This window comes from Amblyomma americanum, chromosome 2 (assembly GCF_052857255.1).
Source record: "Amblyomma americanum isolate KBUSLIRL-KWMA chromosome 2, ASM5285725v1, whole genome shotgun sequence".
Lineage (NCBI taxonomy): Eukaryota > Metazoa > Arthropoda > Arachnida > Ixodida > Ixodidae > Amblyomma > Amblyomma americanum.
In genome coordinates this window covers 110,222,373-110,244,279 of record NC_135498.1, presented here as the reverse complement: position 1 = coordinate 110,244,279, position 21,907 = coordinate 110,222,373, and the positions used below count along the sequence as shown (strand labels likewise).

The 21,907-nt window shown below is 45.1% G+C and overlaps 1 long non-coding RNA gene across 1 annotated transcript; it reads left to right on the top strand.

The window, feature by feature from the left end:
• Positions 1–9,084: 9,084 nt before the first annotated feature.
• LOC144118959 (uncharacterized) lies at positions 9,085–20,596 on the top strand. Its single transcript, XR_013312206.1, has 3 exons — positions 9,085–9,153; positions 20,081–20,134; positions 20,507–20,596. It is a non-coding gene; the product is annotated as an uncharacterized LOC144118959 (long non-coding RNA).
• Positions 20,597–21,907: the final 1,311 nt, after the last annotated feature.

Sequence of the window (21,907 nt, the reverse complement as noted above, 5' to 3'; positions counted from 1 at the left end):
TATCCGCAAGCCATTTAGACACAACAGTAAAAACGACTTCTTATTTATTTGGGCAGCCATGCAGCCACTGCTGTTTGAAACAAATGAGGCAGATTTGTCACCAGTGCAAGTATATGCTCGCTCATTTCCTCATTTCGCCTCGTTTTCCTTCAACTTGCTCTGGCACTTCAGAGCAGCGTTTAGGAACGGCTCAGTTTAGGGTGCTTCGACCATTCGCGTTTTTCTGTCTTTTTTAAATAACACAATTCACATAGAAATGCAGCCCATAGTTACTTAATGAAACGTTATGGCTTATTAAGGGAGGTCATCTGCGTGAACGGGGCAGCAAACTTCTTGCTGCAGTGTACTTCTAACCGCTTTCATCACATCAAGAATACTTTTGGAATGCAATTCATTCCACTTAATCATTCTGTGAATGAGATTTCAAGTTTTAACACAAAGCCATAAAGCTGCACAGATGAGTACTGCAGTCCTCTGTGGTCGCGGTATTTTGTCAGCCTCGCAAGGAAAAAGTTTTAATCAGGAGACTGCATTGTAAGGAAGGTTATGCACATTTGCTAATTTCTGTTCAATACACAATTTCGTGCCACGTACCCTGCTATGGAGAAAAAAAAATCTGCAGTCACTTTTAGCTGCGTGTTCATTGTGTTCATGTGCTGGCATACAAACTGCATGAATTCTGCTCATGAGTGGAAGGCCTTGACACTGCATTTTAAGGCTGTTTAATTGTCTGGGCATGCTCCATCACATCTGTCTTTAAAGTCTAGCAGAGAATCTATCACTTTCTCAGGATGATTTTATGCCCTCATAAAATGAGGGCATAAAATGAAAGACAATTGCCTAGGATTAAAAACTGGGTCAATGTATGGTGCTGGTTGCATCCTGACGACTGCCTTATGATTCCAAACAGATTCCCAAGAGGATCGGGGCTAAGCTTTGAAGTCACCAGATTTATGTACTTCAGCTTTCCTGTCAGGTATGCCAACAGTTGAAGTGACCTGAAAATAGTCAAACGAAGAACAGCGGCAGTTGAGGTGCTCAGAAAGCAACGACCTCTTGTTACCAGCCTCTCCCAATTGCCAAGAAATGTTAATAATGTCTTCATACGTGAACGTCACCATACGTGAACAAAAACGTGAAGTGACCCCAGGAAGCGCGGAAACCAGCGTAAAACCGCACAACAGAACAACAACGAGACCCGCCGCGTTGGCTCTGTGGTTATGGCGCTCTGCTAGTGATCCGGAGTGCCCAGGTTCGAACCCGGCCGCGGCGGCCGCGTTTCGATGGAGGCGAAATACAATAGGCGCCCGTGGGCTGCGCGATGTCAGTGGACGTAAATATCCCCAGGTGGTCGAAATTATTCAGGAGCCCTCCTCTATGGCATCTCTCTTCCTTTCTTGTTTCAGTCCCCCCTTTAACTCCACCCCCCCCCCCCCTTACGACGCGGTTCAGGTGTCCACCGAAATGTGAGACAGATACTGCGCCATTTCCGTTCGTAAAAAAAAACAGTTTATTGTACAACGAGCCCGCAAGTTCACACGCGGCGCAACGTCAGCGACGGCAAATCCTACCGTGGAGTCTACTGTGGCGCCACCTCGTGTCGGAGCCGCGAAGCAGAAACCTGTCGACATTCGCGGGGCCACCCCTCCCCATTGAGCTTCCGCGGAGTGAGCACACTCCCCAATTTCCTAGTTCACTCTACCCTGGTGTACTGCTTGGCCAAACCCTTCTATGACCAAACCTGTTAACCCTCGGCCCAAAGTCCCCAGCTGCTGCAGAGCAACTGACCAAGGCGGCGGTCATATCTGTTACGCAGCGGAGGGTGCCAAGAATTTGTGGCTCCGGACAGGCCGCCTTGAAATCTGAGCCTGGCAATGTTTAACGATAGAATCTTATCTAATAGTCCTTAAGGGTAACGAAGTGGATTTCAAGAGAAGGCAAGCGTAGCAGGGGTCGGCAGAAGGTTAGGTGGGCAGATGAGATTAGGAAGTTTGCAGGCATAGGGTGGGCGTAGCTGGCAAAGGACAGGGTTAATTTGGGAGACATGAAAGAAGCCGTTGCCCTGCAGTGGGTGTGGTCAGGCTTTTGGTGATGATGATGAAGATGATGATGACACACGCGGCTCTTTTGAGCTAAATATTTAGTTATTTGTCTCCATGAATGAACGTTCGATAGCGCTTACAATCTAAATGGCGCGTTTTGCCTCATGTCGTATTTCGCCCCACTCTCTTTTTTGTTCTCGCATCAGTTGCATGCCTCAGTTCATAAATGGCCTTCAAACGTTGCACAATGCGCTTGTGCTGCCTTCTGAGGTCCTTCTTTTTCGCTGATATTTTTCTATCCTCCGATTTGAATCGCTTCTTTCGGCGTAGGCCATCTTTATGCCACCTAAACCGCGACAAGCTAGAAAGGCCGACAACGCCTAAAGTTAACACCTCCACCGCACTGTGAGAGACAGCTGGAATGAGGGAAGGAAATATAAAAGTAGTCGCAGTGTGAAGCTGCGGAAAAATTTTGACTACCAATTAAATACGACGTGACTTTTACGGCAGCAGTGGTGGTTTTATGTGCCGCTTTCGCATGCTGCTCAAACATCATCACAAATTTTAAGCGTCGAGTTCATGCTTGTGCTTGTTTTTCGCTCTCTTCCTAATTCCTTCATGAACGCCACAAGCCTTCGTAGCGCTCAGTTCGGAACATCGTATTCGGAAATTTTCATTGTCGTTGCACATCATAGAAAGTCCTCTTCAATAAAGCATGAAAAATGAAACCATGTGCCATAGCGCGAGTACTGCTATATATGCAGCGCGCTGTAGAGTTCTCAATGTGCATGTGTTGAGCGCGAATCTCCCAAAATAAAGTGTGTGTTTATTTTCCCCCTGTGGCGCCGAACCTAAGGCAGTATAGGCTATGCTTGAGTTCTTGTTTCTAAAGGCAGGAAATACTCATTAGCATCCACCCAAGCGCAGCGATGCGGCTGCAATGAAAGCTACACAGCTTTCATAGAAGGCTCGCAGTTGAATGAAAATTCGCCTTTTCTTCTGTATTCCTTGCCCTTCCAGTCTTAAGTAAAACCTGTGTACCTTTCATTTCTCCTTAACCGGCTGCTCTGGGATGAATGATAATGAGTAATTTTTCCAGTTGAAAATTTCCCCCACATTAGGAGATTTGTCTCGAAACAATCGGCAGTTGTTCATTCGTTCCATTTTGTTACGAATGACGGCATGGAAAAAACATCAAACCAAAGTTAGTTCTACGTGAAGTTCATGATATGCAGTGCGAAAGGTTTTTTGCAACGTGTCTCACAACCGGTGCGTTAATACGTGAAAAGCTTTTCTGACAATATTTCTGCCGAGGACTTACAATTGCACATATTTACGTTGCATGGCAAAGGTGGGTGTTTTCTCCACCTGCATCTGGTAGAGCCACGCTGACGAGATATATAGACGGAGCAAGTTCGCCGGGATGAAGAGAAAATAAAATCGCTGCAAAAATGAAATCCTAATCCGCAGCACGTGTAGAACTAAATTTGTGAACTGAATGCCTCCCGTGAAGTCTAGTAAACGAACTGGAGTGTAGGTCGAAGGTTTAAGTTCAGTCCAAGTTTGGTGGAAACACAAACATGCTGAGGGCGCGCGGAATTGCTGTGCTTAGCAGACAGATAAACCAAGTGCTACAGCCCAAGCAACGAATTGCGCATTCTGCCGTTGCATGTTTGCAGATTGAATAGCATATAGGCATTAAGATTCTGTCACTGACATATCTTCAGCTACCCTAAACAATTTCTCTTGGCGCAGACGTATGGGAAGAAGGAAAGGCTGCTGCGGCCGCTACGTCATTGTTTTACGCCTGCAAAGACGAGGCTCTAAAATTGAACCTGCGACCGGAGGTGGCAAAGGTAAGAGCAAAACGTTGTGTTAGGTTTAATTGCATGTAGGCGGTTGAGGCCATCATGCGCCAAGCACAAGTTAGAGTACAATAAAATTCATCTTCCTCTTTTGTACATCACAATGTGACGAGTAGCAAAACTATAAACAATAGTAATCTGCTATAGCACTCTCCTAATATAGGTGCCAGGTTCGGCTCGGTATAAAGCAACCGTGACTGGGCGTGAGAGGTCGAAATTCCAGACAAGAATGTTCTCTTATGGAAAGGCTGTACGTGGGATATATGCCACCAATTTCCAACGTCGCCACTGATCGCCGTTTAGGCCCCGCGAATGGGTTCTAATGCGGAATTTTCGCTGCCAACAAAAGCCTGCCATATAGCCTTTGGAAAAAACACACTGACCACCACATATCATCCAAAGAAGTGCTGTGTCGTTTCCCTCGACCCATAGATGCGGTTGAAGATGAAACCGAACTCAATTTGAGCAATCGTCAGACAGTTTTGCCCAAGTGGCCTCTCTAAAGCTGTCCGGAAAGAGTGTGCCGATTATGTTCACAATTACCTTGTGAAGTTAATGCCCTTCAAACTGTTTATTTTCTCAAGTATTCAGGACGGGAAGGGGAGGAGGGCGCTCTATAATATACCACTATGCTTGGTAGCGCTCATGGAGTTTTGATTGTCGCAATAAATATCCTCTTTACTTGCCGTAAAGCTTAAAATTTCCAGTTGTGATAAAAGAAGCAACTAATTTGCGTAATAATAAATGAGCTTTGCAGTTCTACGAATTACATCATTTTCCATTGTGTATAAAATGTGTTACTTGCTGCCTTTTCTCGAATGGCTGCAATGGCCGACTAAGTATTCTAGTAACTAGTGTCTGTCGCCTCTAATATTTGACGAAGCAGCATGCACAACCGTAATGCCTCACGCTTTGGGGGCTCCGCGGTAAAAATAGCCCGAATGAATCCTCCAGAGACATGACGTCCAGCTTGAAAGTGGCTATATATGAACGGCATACATTACAGATGCCACCATCCTGAAGTACTTGAGACGATGAGTGTGCGTGTTCTTTATCAGGAATTTGCAAGGGCTCCCAGATAATACGCGGTATGGTCGTTTACAAGCATGAGTGCCAATGGGGATACCATAGAGTTTATAAATATTACCTACAGTAGCAGCTGGCGCCAACGTCTAAGCGAGTTTCCTAAAGAGTACTTTAGCTATCGCCGGATGGCCGGCAAGACGAGGTTTCGCGTTTGGCTTGCCTAGTGTTAGTGCGAAAATGTGGATTTTGCCTAGACATTGCAGTTGCGCCGCAATGCTCTCCTCATTGCGCAGATCAGGTTTTTTTAACACTGCAATTTCCACTCCTTTTATAGACTTCGCAAGTAAAAGTTCGTCGCTATAGCTCGATACGGGAACTTTCGCAAGAATTATTTTGGTATTCGCTTCGAGAAGAGGGGTATTTTTACTTCTGTATCCGCGTTTTACGCCCAACAATAACCAAGCAAATTAAGAAGCCACCTCTTCCCGGCATTCCTGCGCCTTGCCATGGTGGATGAAGTGTAGCGCAGCCAGCTTCCCCTCTAGTTATATTAGAAGACTCTATGGGTGATATTAGCCGCAGAGCGTTCTCGGTATCAGTGGCGCGGCGTTTGAGAAGGCTTGCGTCGCTGCAGATGGCCCATGTCTCGCTGGCTTTGATAAAGCAGCGCGGCGTAAGCAGCTTCGCGTGCAGTGTTTGATAAGGCGGCGGGAAAGGTGACACGCCAGCTTTCGATGCTTCTCATTTTTCCTGGGTAATCAATTCCTTGAAAAACGCGCAGTCTTCAAATAGACAGTGTTCTGGGGAAAACTCGCAGCGTTGACAAAACAAAAACCTTGTATACACAATTTTGTCGAACGGTGAGTACACTTACGCAACAGCTCTTAGCAGGCAGTCTACCTTGTTACTTTGCGAAAACTCAGGTGAGAGTGTGATAATTTGTTTTGATCACTGAACTCATGCACGGAATTGTGAAGTCGCCAGACAACCAAAGATAAAACGGAGGAAACGACGCGCTTTTTTCACGCAGTGAGCCGGCTTGGAATAGCTGGCGGCGCTTGCTCAGTACGAAGTCGTGTCGTGCAATTCGTCAAGACGTGCTTACTGTATTTCATGCCCCCAAGCATGTCTGTTCGCAGCAGTTCTTTCTAGGGACATATTTATTTCTCTATTAGCAGAAGTGGATCCGAAGGTGACACTCGCCAAAAGGAGTTCCTTGCGATTTTAGAAAGGTGACATAATTAAGTATAGCTTGCCATTACACGGGTCACACTAAAGAGAGGCGTAGCTTCGACTCTCTTTACTTGCACATTTCTCTCTCTCGGTTTTCATCTATGTGATTGGCCATGTGTTGTGAGTAACCACACTAGCCCTGGCCGAGCGTTTTTTTTTTTCCTTTTGCAAACAAAGCTCGCGTTCCCCCTCTTTTTATCCGATAACTTTGAGACATCATCGCTTCAGCTCTGTTCAAGAGAATGTGATGAGGTGTGGTGAGGTGGATTCTGGTGCTGGCTTCTTTATACCGCAAAATGGCGGTCAACTGCATGTATTGGTCCATGTCTTATGAAATGCGCAGTGGGCATAGGCTTGGTACTTCTCGCCGGGTATGAAGTCTTCATAACCACAAAGCTAATTTTGCGCCTTCTAGACTTATTGATTAAATAGGCAACAGCTTCATAATATTTAGTTAGTCTTACAATTGCCTCTTGGAGGATTTTAAGCTTCAGACATTAAAACATATATTGTATTTTATTCGACATTTCTGAATAGCTGAGTGCTACTTAACATTTTCACTATGTCAGATTGAACTTGTGGACCCGCACGCGTGCAGGATTTTGTTTTATCGCACACAGAAAACTAGTCGCCATCATGACGTCGTTTGCACATAAGCTGGAATTTCAGATATTGATTGCTGACACTTTTTTTTAACTAAATTTTTTTTTTTCAGGAGGCGCAAGAAATATGCGCTTACTCCAGGCTGTGCTATGCCTTGATGGAGGACATGAAGAACGTAAGGTCCAGCGAGATAATTTTTTTTGCAGGAGCCTTAGCTTTATTATGGTTGTTTTACTGAATAAACGACGCAATTATTTTCAACGCCCATTGAGCAGTGCTCGAAAAACAACTGTACTGTAGTGCTGAAAAAAACCTATTTGTTTATACTATGGTCGCTGGGATCGGTTGTTCAAAACAGGCGCCTTGGCACGGTAAAAAGTTGTCGGAAAGAAAGCGCAAATAAAAATTTTTAATTGCTGTCGCCACAGGCGCCTTGCCGCGGTAAAAAATATTCGGAAAGAAAGGGCAACTCAAAATTTTTAATTGCTGTCGCCAGTTCAATAAGAGAATTCCCTGCAATAGAAAGGGTTGTGTGCTGTTATTTCTGTATCATATTCTTTTCTCAATATACGTGAAATGCCTACGAAAACATTCCATTCTAATTTACTCGGGAAATGGTGTTTTCTACATTGCAGATAGAAAACAATATTATTGGGGCTGCTGTCGCGTCATTCCTTAAAGCCAATTACCCACTTTTTTAAGATACTTTACGCATTTAGTTCGATCACTGTTCAGACAGCAGTGGTGTTGAATGGCCTGCCGGCCGATGGTGGATTCCACAGTAGCACCGTGAAGTTTTTCAAGACCACAAAAAATATATTTTATCATGCGGTATTTATTCACATTTACTTTTGTATTCTTGGAGCACGTATATCTTCAGTACGAAAACCAGATTTACAACATTTCAGGTCTGAATTAAGTAGGCTAATGAAAATTAATTATCCGAGCATGCTTCTCCAGCGGTATAAACGGTTGGATGTAACAGCACGTTCGTAGAAGTCGGTAGTCCTCGGTGCAGGCAAAAAAACTTCACCAGCCGATGATGCCTTCTCAAGAAATGTCCGGCGGCGCTGTCAACGGAAGCATGTAAATTGAAACCCGACTTTATGAGTTGGTTTGCGACTAGCGTCTTAATGCCACAGCTAAGAAAGTGCAGTGGAATTATACTTCATTCAGTATGAGGAGAGAGTGTGCTGAAAAGGCACTGCGCCAGTTGCTAAGAACTAAGTGGCGTACATTTCAAAACTTGTGCGCCTAGTATGTTGCTTTAACCTGGACACATGTCGGAAGCCGAGGAGACAAATGGACCATGTCATCTGCATATCACAGCGAAGGGATCCAGAGGACAGAATGCACTTGCCATGCCACTAGCAACCACCCATGCAAGCAGGCGATGCTGCCCGAAAAATTAAAAGCTGCTTAATTCATGACACCATTCATTACACTTGTTGCTTCTACACGTTGCTGCATTACGCCTCCTATAAATAAATTTGTGTAATAGCGACAAAACATGCTCCATTCCTTAAACGTAGCCTACGCCATGAAACTCTCACTTCCAGCTGCGCACAAATAGGATTTTCACGAATAGGTTGAACGCTTTTGGTTTAATTTCTCGCACCTTTGATAAAATTGCCCCGTGGTACACGCGACCCCAAAAGGATTCCTGCAGTACTCGGAAAGCCGACTCGAGCTATGCTTTTTATCTGCAGAAGACGCACCGACCACTCTGCTTGTGAGTGGCAGCAAGTGCTCTGAGCATGGTGAAAGGAATAATGCTGCAGAAAGCTTTACATGCACCGTCAAGCCCAACGAAAAGATATGCATTATTTCGAAAACACAAATGATGGAATCGTAGCCTCTAAAAAAAAATTAACGTCAGCTGCAGTAGTAGATTCGATAAGAAGTGAAAGAGAACGTTGGCCATGGATGAAAGGCAGGGGGACGAGTGGCGACGCCAGGAAGCCTAGTCGTAAAGAAAGGCCCCACAGCAACACGAGGTGGTTTTTGCACATTACTCTGTGAGACCAGCATTCTACGAAAAAATAAAACTCGATGCCACTGACGCCGCAGCGCGTGAGAAAATATTCAGCCGTAACGTGAAACCTCAGCCGGTGCCTATATATCGCACTGTGGCCAACGCAGAGGTTTCGGAGATGCGCCACTCATTGACTTCGAAATAAAAAAACACCCAATACTGCACATTAATCAGGGAACGTAGCAGTAATAGCAAGGTATTATTCTTAGTCCTAGCCATTAGGGTAATGCGGGTTTCTTTGCTTCGTCGTCTTCTCTCACTGAATTAACCGCAGGTATCCGGCAGTTGGACTGAGCGGTTGGCGGAATGCTACGGAAAGACTATGCGGGCGTTTGTGACACTTTACCCAGTAAGTGTCGCTAGTGCTTATTTTTAAGTAGCATTCTTGCACGCATAAACAAGCTTAACTCAACGCGGCAGTTAGCGCGTACTAAATTGCGAACTGGAGCGTAGTGCTGCTGGAAGGTACGAATTGTATTTGAGACTTCACGACATGAACTAAAATGCAATGAACAAGTAATAGCCTCCTAAGTATTATTCCCATCTTTCTCCTGCATCTGCCGTGTTTCCAAAACGTTCGCTACAAGTAGAATTGCCCAAAAATTTCATGAATGTGCACATGCGCAATGTACAGTGAACTGCAAATCTTTACGGGCCGCGTGTGCTCGGCAATATCTACATGCTGGCTATACCTCTCGAGCCAATCGTGTAATAATAATGCCAATGGCTAAGCAAGTGAGTCTAAACGTATATGTAAAAACTTAGGCGATTGCTTTGCGCCACCACGATATCGACATTCTTTTTGTCGTGCAGCCGAGTCTCGTAAAATTTCGGTGCGGAATGATTCAGTGTTGAGCTCACTGATGAATTTCAGTCCTTGAAGCAGGCGCCTTTTCAAAACAACAGTTTTAAGTTTCAAACACTTACGTGTTTCAAGCTTCTGTCAAGTAAGACTGCAGGGCTGGACTGCGCGCACGCTCAGTTTGGGAGTCATCGCACCCAATTTCCCCAGATATCACCGTTATCAGGTTCCCAAGTGGACACTCCACATGGGCTAAACGTGCTCGCTCTTCGTCGGAAATATAATACACGGTTTTCTTCGAGGTAACCATTCTCAAAAAACGATTGCATATCTTGAGCCGAAATATTGATTGCGCGTTGCATGCTGAAATGTCTAGTTGGTCCAGAGTGACTGTCTTTTGCACGACTAGAGCAAGGTAAAAAAAAATATGTCATCAGGATAATGTATTGGATATGAAGATTTGTCAGAATGCCCAAAAGCGCGCTTGTATACTAGACGCATGACTACGGGAAAATTGTAAAGGTAAAAAATAACATAAAGCAGTGGTGATAGAAATTACTTGCCCTACCTCCACACTAGACCAACTTCAAGCAAGAAGGCTGCCTTCTCACATTCAAAAGAACCGCAGAAAAAGCGTGGGTGTTTATGAAAAATATTTCCGAAACAATTCTGCATTGCTCAAGATTTTAGACGAAGCGAGATTTTAGGTCGCTTCTGGCTGCTCCTGGCGACCTAGTGAAATCATGACACATGCAGAAAAGGCTGTCTCTATATATTGTCTTAAGGTTAGCAGCCCACGCACTGAACCTGCTCGCTGTGGCAGGCCTGCAGGCTTTTGAAGGTGCACAAGTTCAACTAGGAATGCCTTAAATTCTCCATGGAGGCTGATGGCTTTTGGCCTTGCACTATAGCATTCAAGAGAAAATTGCGTTCCAACATTTAAAGTATTTTATAGGGTCTAAGAGTGAGGGTTCGCTTGACGTGTTGCCCTGAAACTCTGTGCAAAACCCGCGCCAGAAAATGTTACATCATAAATAACCAGCGGGTCAAACCTCTCACGCTACTGAGACAGATCTCTACATAGACTTTATCTTCACAGTTCACCAAGTGATCCATTTTTTCCTATATGTTTAAATAGAACGACGGATGATTGCAGGGAACACTGAATAAGTGCCGACTGTAAACTAAGGTTCCAACGCTAAAGGTAGACATTACGTAGGAGTGATGTTGGTTGGTCGTTTTTTTCTTCCATGCCAACCGGAGGCAGGCTTCGTGGTTGGTCTACCAAGTCGCGGGCCATTTTCATCATACGTACACCTGTCGGACACGCATCTTTCTCGAGGCAAACAAAACAACTTGCAAAATAATGGGTTTAACTTCTAGGGAGAAGTTTACACAGACGTCATTTACAGTGATTGATGATGCATCAATTTAGGAAGCGCAAAAGTTTTGTTATAGTCTAATTCTGAGATACTCCACTGTCGGCACGACTGCACGTGCTGAGCATCAAACCTTAGAGCACATTGCAAAACAGGACCCCATGCCTTAGCTTTAAGCCCTAGCAGTCCGGTTGACTTGCGGCGCCAGCCACAACCAACACCTGAGATGATTTATCTGTGACCATACATCACTGGCGTAATATATTCGCAGTGTTATGAAACCCCCTGAAATTGAAACAAAAAATTCAAAACTCCTCACACTTCTTTCCTGCACATGACACGCTCACTCGCATGAACCTTCGTTTTCCTATTCTCGTATAATTAACTACTGAGACCAGCAGATCTGCTATCGAACGCTCACAACCTTCATTGCATGTCCGTTTGAAAAACACACTTGAAACGTCGACCCCTGTACTGCAGACCCTTCTTTCAGGAATACAGGCCACGAGTTGTCCCGTTCATGTGGAAGCGCATGCTTAGAGTGGAAGCCGCCTGAGCAAGATTTGTTCTCGCCCCAGCGCATGCATTGTATTCGCTAAGTTATGTCAGGCTACCAGCGCGCTCCTCTTTCCCCGTCGCCTCGTTCTCGAAGGGCAATGAAATTAACCGTTGCCGTCTGCACCTTCCTGCCAGCACGCTGCTACATCTTGCATCTCTCATCCTGCTGCCCGCAGCACATGCGCGTCGCTAGTGCGCGTTTTGTGGTGTGTGTGCCTCGTCCAGGGAGGCCTTTTACCTTTTACGCCTGATCGTTAACAGAAGACGACCTCATGCGCACCCCCGCACCCCAACATGTCCTGTTTCTGCGCTTAAAGAGAAAACACGAAGGTTGGGTTGCTGATTCACTCACGCGGGATAAGGGCTGAATTAAACGGCTGAGCAGCGTTTCCGAACAAACAGTAAATATCATTGGAAAGTCGCCTGGTAAGTACTTGCAGTTTCAAATTTCCTCCACTGCTTGCGCTCATTATAGCGGTCTGCGGTCACCCTACAGGCTGGAACTGTTAATTCGCCATTATATTTGTTCTATGGCATTACTGACTGCGCTGGGTGGGCACAAGACCAGCGCGTGCAGCGTATATACAACACTAGAGCGCCGCAGTAAACACTCCTGAATTGTGGGACTTGCACCATTATTGGTAATACGTCGGCGTAGGTTCAATGTTGCAGATATCTGCTGAAGCCGCTTTCAAGCCCGCGCCTTTTAATGCGTCTACTCCACCAGTCTCTATAGCAGCCCCCGAGGCGGTTTAGAGGGTATGGTTCTCGGATGCTGACTCGAAATACGCGGGTCCAGCCCTGGCATCTGCAGTGGCATTTCTGTGCAGGAGAAATGGTAGAATATGAACAAACCTATGAACAAACCAATTAATCATCAGCCTTCAGTCCACAGCGGTAGTGGAGCAACTGATCAAGGCGGCGGTCAGACCTCTGACGCATCGGAGTGAACTAAGAATCTCTGCCTTGCCACATCATCCACATCATCTCCGCAACGCCACATCTTCTCTGCAATGCCACATGATCCTAAGCCGTACACCGAAGCATCTGCAGAAATAATCGTTGGGCGTTGTGCGTAAAACGTAGCCATAGACTTATCTGAGCACATAGCACTCTATCAAAAGCTATCTGCTGAATCGCTGCCCAGGCCCACTCAGTGTTCTTTTGCAGCAGTTAACTGAAAGGCATCGCTTGTTCAGCCAACTCTGGAATGATTCGTGAACAATGGTCAGCAAGACATAGAAATCTGCGTCTTTCTGCAACGCTCGATTGCGGCTTTATCTGTGCAATTCCGCGAACCTTCACTGTATCAAGGCGTATACCATCTTGGCTCACGCGGCGCCCCAGAAAACAAAGCTCTTTTACACTGTACTCCACTCCTGTTTGTTTAGGGTCACGCCGTTTTCGGCCAGGCGTTCCAATGTGCGAAACAACCTGTCGTCGTGCTGCTTCTGGGCGGAGCCAAAGACGAGGACATCGTCCATTAAGTTCACGACCCCTAGAATTCTATCCAGAATCTCCCACATTTGTCTTTGAAAATATTCCAGAGTTGATCTTATGCCAAGTGGTAGCCGCTCAAAGCAATAACGGCCAAACGAAGTAGCGAATGTATTCAGCAGTTGACATTCCTCGGCTAATCTCATTTGCTGGAAACCAGGGTTTGCGTCGAGTTTGGAAAATTTTGACTGCACAACTGAGCAGCCAGAGCGTGCCATATGCAGTTGATAGCACAAACCGTCCGCGTTGCACAGATTTGTTGAATTGAGTCAGGTCAACGCATATTCGCCCTTGTCCTCACGGCTTCAAGACGGGCACTATGCCAGCACACCACACCGCAGACCCTTAAACTTCACGAATGACCCCATTCCTTTCCATATCTTCCAGCTCTTATTTTACTTCGTATCGCTGCGGGATGAATATGCGACGAGCAGTGTGAATGGCATAGGGCACCGCGTCTTGTTTAAGACGAATACAGTATTCGCTTTTCATGATCCCCATACCGCGGAACAAGGAACGAAATCTTGTCTGCACTACCTGGCGAACTGATGCCTCGTTCACAAACTTAACTTTTCCCAGGGTTTCTATTGCGGGTAAGGCAAGAATCACATTGCTCAACGACACGACAACAAAAACATTCTGTCTAACTGAAGCACGCTTCACACAGAATGTCAGCAGTAAACCTTACCTGCAAGTACAACCTGTCACCGCCTGGTCCTATCTGAATAACATCAATAGGCTATAGTACCTTCGACAACGCTGGAAACGACCCTGGGACAACATTTACCTCGGCTCTCATGTCAACATTGGCGGAAACAACTGCACCCTTAACAGCAATATGAACAAAGCGAGCCTTTGGAGATGCCGCAGCCAAATCTGCCACGGAAAACATACCATAGTTCTTGTTCGGTTGCTCAACCCGAGCACTGCAAATGCCTATCTAAGAAGGCCATACTTTGGGTTCTGTGGTTCAGCGTGTCCGTGAGCAGACAGCTACGAGGTGTTCCCGGCGCTGCCACCCGTAGCACAGTGTTCCTCTGGCAGGGCACGACGACCTCGAATGAGGGCCCCTACCGCAAGCGGCAAACGTTTTGGGCTCCGGACGTCTGGAGTTCAATGTCCGCCTAAAAACGGTGTCGACTTCAGCACTCGTCAGAGCTTCATGCTCTTCACGGTCCTCAGTGCTGCGAAGATCTTGCTGCTGTCACTGAACCACCTCTTTCAGGCGTTCCTTGTTAAATGTACTTTTTATAGTCAGCGCCGCATCCATTTGAACAGCTTCCAACTTTGTGTCGCGTAGTCCAACGACAAAACGGTCGAGAATTACTCGTTTTTTCATCTCCCCGCAGTCGCATCTATCGGCACCGTATGTAACTCCGTAACATACTGATCTATAGTCTGACCTTCCTCGGACAAGCTGTAAGTATTGAGAATGTGGCGGGCCAGTCGGTTCATCTTGTACAGTAATGTACGCACCTGAGCCTCTTGAGTCCGCTCACTAAGTCCTGAGGCTAATCAGTAGTCATCGAATTCTATTATCCACCCCGACCACTAGGACGCCTTGTCAAAGTTGACGCGCGTCGGAGGGTGCACCAGAAAAGGCTGTTATGAAGCTGGTATACAATGATGCTGGCGACTGGTAACAGGCGGAAACCTTACATCTGCAGTGGGCCCACTATAGCCAGGACAACCACTCCTGACATTATGTGGTGTTCGCGGGACGACACTTCGATGAAAGCTCGTGCATTGGCCACCCCGGTTCACGCTAAAGTACCAAAAGCCTTCTTTTTTTCAACCTGACAAGTATATATACAGACACTGAGTACATCACGCATGCGCCGAGATTCAGAAGAGTAGATGTGCACTTGCTAAGGTAGATACTATGACACGAGGGTCGATAATGCCACAGCTAGCCTAGTCAGTGCTGTTAGAGCAAAAAGCTGGCTATAAATGGGATGCCATAAGGCTTCGTGAGGTTAGGAAGGCATATGAGACTTATACTCGTACAATACTGAGGTTCGGGCACGTACTGTGCTATCGCGCATTAGCAAACAGACGAGAAATAGGTGAGAGATTCCTCATCAATCAGGGTATAGTTGGCAATATAGATGGGTTCTATACTATTAACGAGAGTGTGGAAGGTATCAAAATTAGGCTTAATAATAGGTAGGCGCTAAAATTGGTGACGACCTAAGCGCCTACATCCAGCCATAATGGCGAGATCGTTCAAAACTTCTATGAAGACGTGGAATTGGCAATGAACAAAGTATAATTGTAGCACACTGTACAAATGAGGGACTTCCGTGCGAAGGTGGGCAATAAGGAAGCCGGAGATCAGGTGGTAGACGACAATAACACGGGAACGGAGAATAGCAGGGGGAGTTTTGAGTACAGTTCGCAGACAGCGACAATTTATGCATCATAAATACCTTATTCTGGAAACGAACTAACAGGAAATGGATGTAGAAGAGCACCAGTGGTGAGACTAAAAATGAGGTAGACTTCATACTACCCTCTCACTGTGGTATCGTGAAGCATGTACAGGACCTCGGAGAGGCGCCTTGTAGAGACTACAGAATGTAAGGTCCAGAATTATCTAGAGTGAACAGAAGAAATCAGTGAGGCGGGAACCGATTAGCGAGTTAGGGGTAAGAGTGAAAGTAGACTTATTCAGTATATCGCTGAAGATCCGATATTGGGCACTGAGGGAAACAATCTTAATGTTGAAACAATGAACTATAATCTTTCTGCTATCATTACGGAGTGCGTAGCAGAAGTAGGCGGTAGGGTATTCCGGCTGGATACTAGCAAACTATCTCCGGTGACGAAAGATCTGATTAAGAAACACCAAAACATGAAACCGTCTACCACTATGGACAGGATAGAACTGGCAGAGCTATTAAAGTGCATAACGAAGAACATGGTAGCTGAAATAAAGAAGTTTAGAATGAAGAGAATCGAACATGCTCTAAAGAACGCAGCTAGGCCAAAAACAGTCAAGAGGATATGAGGCATAGGTAAAAGCCATGTGTATGCGCTAAGGGACAAACAGGGCAATGTCATTAGCAATATCGAAAAGGTAGTTAAAGCACAAGAAGAGCTCTACAGAAATCTATACAGTAGCCAAAGTAAAGAGAATGTTAGTGAGAGAGGGAGTAGGGCACAGCAATTGAATTAAGGTTTAGGAGCAATTAAAATGGGGGAAAGCAGCTGGTGAGCACCAGGCAACAGCTGCGTTATGTCCTAGAGGGTACCAGAAGCTAAGAAGAACGCTAATATCTTAATTCATCAGAAAAGAGACGTGAAGAACTTGAATATTGGAGACTGATCAGCTTGCTGTCTGTTGCCTACGAGTTAGATACGGAGATAATGGTAAATAGAATCCGGGAAATATCAGAATTCAATCGCCCAAAGGATCAGGCACGGTTTCGTAAAGGATACTCTCGACAATTGACCCCATTTACACTATCAATCAGGTGATATAGAAATACGCTGGATATAACATACTCCTATAGATATAGCGTTCATTGATTACGCGAAACCTCAGCAGTCATGCATGCATTGTGGAATCAGGGTGTATAAGATTCATATGCGAAAACGCAGGAAAATATCGGTAACGGCCACACAGATACCATAGTCCTTCCTAAGGTCAGAAATAACCTCCCAATAAAGAAGGGTGTGATGCAGGGAGGACGACCTCACCAATGCTATTCACCGTATGTTTACAGGAGTTGTTTCAATGTCTGGATATCAAAACAGCTGTGGATAAGTGTTAATGTAGATTTCCTAAGTAATTCCGGATTCATTGACGACATTTTCTTCCTATGTCACTCAGGCGATGACCTACGAAGCATGATCAATCAATTAGAAAGGCAGAGCAGAAAGGCAGGGCTCAAAGTAAATTGCAGAAAAACAAATTAATGTTTAACAGTCTATCAAAAGAACAGCAGATCACAATTTGTAGCCACGTGCTGGAAGTGGTAAGAAATGCATTTCCTTAGGGCAGGTAGTGTCCGCTGATCCAGATCAGGAGAAGGAAATAACTAGAAGAACAAGAATGGGGTGCAGCGCATATCAGTGGCAGTTTATCAATATCCCTCAAGATAAAAATATAGAACAGATGTGTGCTAATGGCACTCACCTGTCGGCAAGAAACGTGGAGGCTAATGAAAGGGGTTAAGCTAAGTGAAGGACAACGCAGCCAGCTTTGGAAAGAAAAATGATTGGTATAAAATTAAGAGACCGAAAGCGGGCAGAGCGGATCAGCCATCAAACGCGTGTTGATGACATCCTAGTCGAAATCAAGGCGAAAAAATAGGCTTGTGCAGGGCATGTAACGCGAAAGCAAAATATCCGCTAATCCTTGACGGTAACGTAGAGTATTCCATGAGAACGCATGAGTAGCAAGAAGAGGCAGAAAGTTAGGAGGGCGGAAGAGATTAAGAAGTGCTTGTAAGGATACGGTGGCCGCAGCTGGCTAATGACTAGGTTAATTGGAGAGCCATGGGAGAGGCCTTTCCCCGTAGTGGGCGTGGTCAGTCTGATGATGATGGTGCATATTAATATCATTATAAGTGCATAATAAAGTGCCTTTAGATTCTGTACACTATCCACTACCCTCCAATACGGTTCTCCTGATAGCATTAGTATACCAGGGAGGTAAAACCTGATAGACAAATCATTTATATATATATATATATATATATATATATATATATATATATATATATATATATATATATATATATATATATATATATCCCCATATTAAAATCATTTGTAGAAAATTTTTATCAACTTACACGATTCACCTGTTCAGGAATATCTTTATATGTATATTTTTGCTGAATTGCTGAATCGTGTAAGTTGATAAAAATTTTCTAAAAATGATTTGAAGATTTGCACGTTTTCCTCACACCGCATAAAGGCTGCCACTGCTGTTTTAGTCAACGCATTGCATGCCGTGCTCATGAAAAGGCTAGACCATTGGTCCAGCTTTATCCTGCAATCTAGCCAGCATTTCGCTTGAGTACTCGACACGAACCAGAGAAGGGCCGACGTCCAAATCAGCTTGCGAAGACGCATTAAATGTGTGATGTTGCTGCAAGATAGATACATCGGTCAAGAAAAAAACACGAGGATAGATATGGAACAGAAAGCAGCGGTGAGAAATGATTTTTCCTATCATCCTTGGCGTTGACTACCGAAACTCAGCTCGCCCATTCCGCAAAGGTCTTTTGATTCCTGAGAGAACCCTCTTCAACTTCTCAAAAGGGCCCAGTGGCACCACACTGGGTAACTCGATCAATGAATCGGGCTTTAACATTGCGCCATCAGAGATGTTGTATAAATTATGTAAGAGAGCATATAATGCGCCACACCAGCAATAGCAGAATCACTCTTGTGATATAAAAAAACGTAAACAAAGTGGATACACTCATTACACAAGGCGGGTTGCGTAGCGTGCACCTTAAAACGGAATCAAAGTTCACTGGCTGTGTCCCGTACACATGTACTCTTTGCAGTCGCGATGTTCATAAATATTTCTGAGCTCTCCGTGGACACCAACATGAGCTTCGCCAGTCGCACCCACTCCCTACCTGTGTGTCCGGACCACGAGTGTCTGGATAGATCACATCGGCGCCAGCGATTCTGGACACATTGCATCGCGGCCACAACAGAGAGTGAACTCAAACTATGGCTCCTTGAAGGTTCAAATTTGACCTGGACATGAAAGGCGCCATCAACTCGTCACGCAATCGGTATGTTTCGCTGGTTTGTGGTACAGCGGCGCGAGCCCGTGTTTACTACTCTTTGTCACTCAGTAAGTCAGTCAATAATTCTGACGGTCAGTCGATCAGTCAGGTTTTATTTGCCGGAATTTACACTGCGGTTGGAAGACACGAATTCGTGTTTGTCTGATGAACTTTCTGCACCCGTAACACAGGCAACAACCTGCAGCAGTACACCAGTGAGCAAGTACAACTCCTGATAGCTGTACTAGTCAGAGCAGAAGTGGACAATAACAGTTTACACATATATATTCTATAAACCATCAGTCTTGTCAGTCTATCGATTACAGAGGACTAATTAAGCGCTTGATTGCACCCATGTCCGTTGCCCGGAGTTTGCACTTGTTAGTTGATGCCGAGAAGAACCCTGTCAACAAAGAGAACGAAGGCAACGAGTACTGTGTTACAACGCTTTCGGTCACAAATTGAAGCATCTATTTTTTTCGCTGAAAGAGCAGCAATATATCCGCACGAAAACGAGAAAAGATAGCCTCAGGCGGTTCAACTTGAGCCTAAGAAAGAAAAGCGGTCGAACACTGCTATACTGTTTCGTACGCCTCCACAGAATTTCATTCAATAAATTTTCCTAGCGATAAAATAGGCCTCGTATGTTTACACATATCGCGGAGGAGCACTTCCTGGTTATTCTCTTGCTGAAAATAAAGTTTAGAAAATAAGCCCGGCCTCAACGCGCCCTTTCAAAAAATACGAAACGCAATCTCTGACGGTAATTTTTCGTTCGTTTTATTTAATTTTACAAGAAAAACTTCTACAGAAAAAAGTCTACTATGAAGGGAATGTACCAACATGGAAGGTTCCTCTCAGCAGAAGGTGGAAGTTGTCGGAACGGTAATATGTCTTGGCTGGAAATTTTGACCGAGCATAAAAATAGGATGACGGGTTATTTTTATTAACCGGTAACATTAGAGACTTCAGTCGACAGAATAATTGGCGGTGGCTGCTTGTCGGTTACCAACAGCCCAATACGCAAAAAAATGCTCAACATACTTACTGCTTCCTTTCATGGAACTTTGGTCGAAGGCATACTTATTTAGTGCCAGCTGTTACAGTGTGTGCCTTTGAGGTTAGCTCATAGGACCCTTAATCTTTCTTAAGTGAAGAATAAACACAGCTTACAGGATTATTGCGCTTTCCAGAGCAAAATAAATATTTTTTCTGGACGTGCCTGCATATTTGTATAAAAGCGCTTCAAGATCTTAAAACTCCCATTTCATTGTGCATTTTCAGTGGCGTGAAACAAGGTACAACCTTGATGCGAATGCGCTGGAAGCTGCATTTGCGGTACGTAAACACTATAAATTTGAGCTTTGGTTTGTTCCAGTTTTAAATGTGTACAAGGCGAGGTAGTGCGGCTCCATTAGATGCTTTTACACAGCGAACTTCTGTAACTATGGGATTTGCACAAATCGCAAGTGACTAAAGAGATGCGTATAATCCCGCTCGTCGAGCACTTCCATGCGTATTAGCAACAACCAGTCCTGCAATGCAGATGGCTTCTTAACACGTGGAGTACTTGAAATATGAGCTCGTATGAATGCATAAAGGAAAAATTTTTGAGCTTTTTTTAACAAAATGAACCCTCAGAACAATTGTCTTCAAACCGCATATGGCTTTCGACCTCTTCGGCTGATATTATTTTTTCCTTCATTTCAGCGCTGTGGACGTCGTGCACATGGACTTCCCAAGGATGGGCGGTATGTTCTGAGGACAATCACGTACATGAAGGACTTCATAATGGGCTGAAGATGTCGTGCGAATTGTAATCCTGGTTTATAGATATGCAATAAATAGGCGACCAGTAATCTCTTCTGGAATGAGACTTTTTGTCCTCATATCCAACCAAGCACGCCTCCAGCACTGTTCGAAGCCTTTTGCAGGTGGCCATTAAAGCTCGATGCGAAGACAGCGACGTTAGCTAAATATACAAAAAAAATTGCTACTGCAGGCCTGTCAGCACTGTATACTTCAGTCGTTGAACCGTCGCTGATGCGGAACAGAGACCAAATGTTATCACCATCAACTCGATGACGCCATCCGGAGTAATGAATGCGGTCTCTGGCGATGTACATCATCGACCTCAGTTTGCCAGCACACGCTCTTCTGGTGCGTCGATGAGAAATACTTGGCGTTGCGAAGCCGATCCAGTGTGTCGCCGATGCGGGGGATAGGGTAGGCATCCTTCTTCGTTATGTTGTGCAAGCGGCGGTAATCAACGCAGAACCGAGGTGCGTATTTTTTTTAACTAGAACTGGTAGCGCTCAGGAGCTCGTAGATGGCTGGTTGACGTCGTCGCGAAGCATTTTATCTATTTGATCCTACACGGTACGGATTTTGGAGGAGAGGTCTAGCATGTTCGCCAGTTACCAGTAACTGTAATCATTCTAACTCTCCCTCGGAACATCATCAAAGTAAGCAGTTCATTCCTGCGTCCTTCAAAGAAGCCTTGGCGCTGAAGTGTGTCTTGATGCTGCTAATCCTCTGACTGTTTCTGCGTCTTCTGGCCTGTCGTCAATTCCTGGTGAGGCCGTTCTGCGAGTGGGAGATTTGGTCAGGTTTTTTCCTTTTTGGGTGAGGCGTCATGTCTTTTTAGGCTTTTAGGCTTAGAGCAATGGCTATGTCTTCCCGGGCACAGTCCGGCAACCTGGTTCGCCAGTTTGCTGGCTGAAAACATGACCTTGTCTCCTTCGACATGATGTCACTGATCACAAAAATTCCTGTGAACCTTGCAGTGACCGCTACCCGAGACGCCCTACAACGCGACGACACACTCAGTGCACAAACCCCGCTGAGTGTAAATGTGTGCCGCCTCCTGGAGTTGTGCCTATCAAACACATACTTCTCGTCAAACGGAGAATTTTACCGACAAGTGGAAGGAACACCAATAGGAGCATCCAGCTCGGTTATGATGGCCAATTTAACCATGAAACACAGTGAACAACGAGCCCTCAACTCATTTCACCCGAAACCAAAGATTTTCTTCAGGTATGTCGACGACTGCTTCGCCGTCATCAAAAGAACTGAGACTCAAAATTTTCTTTGTCACTGAAACTCTGT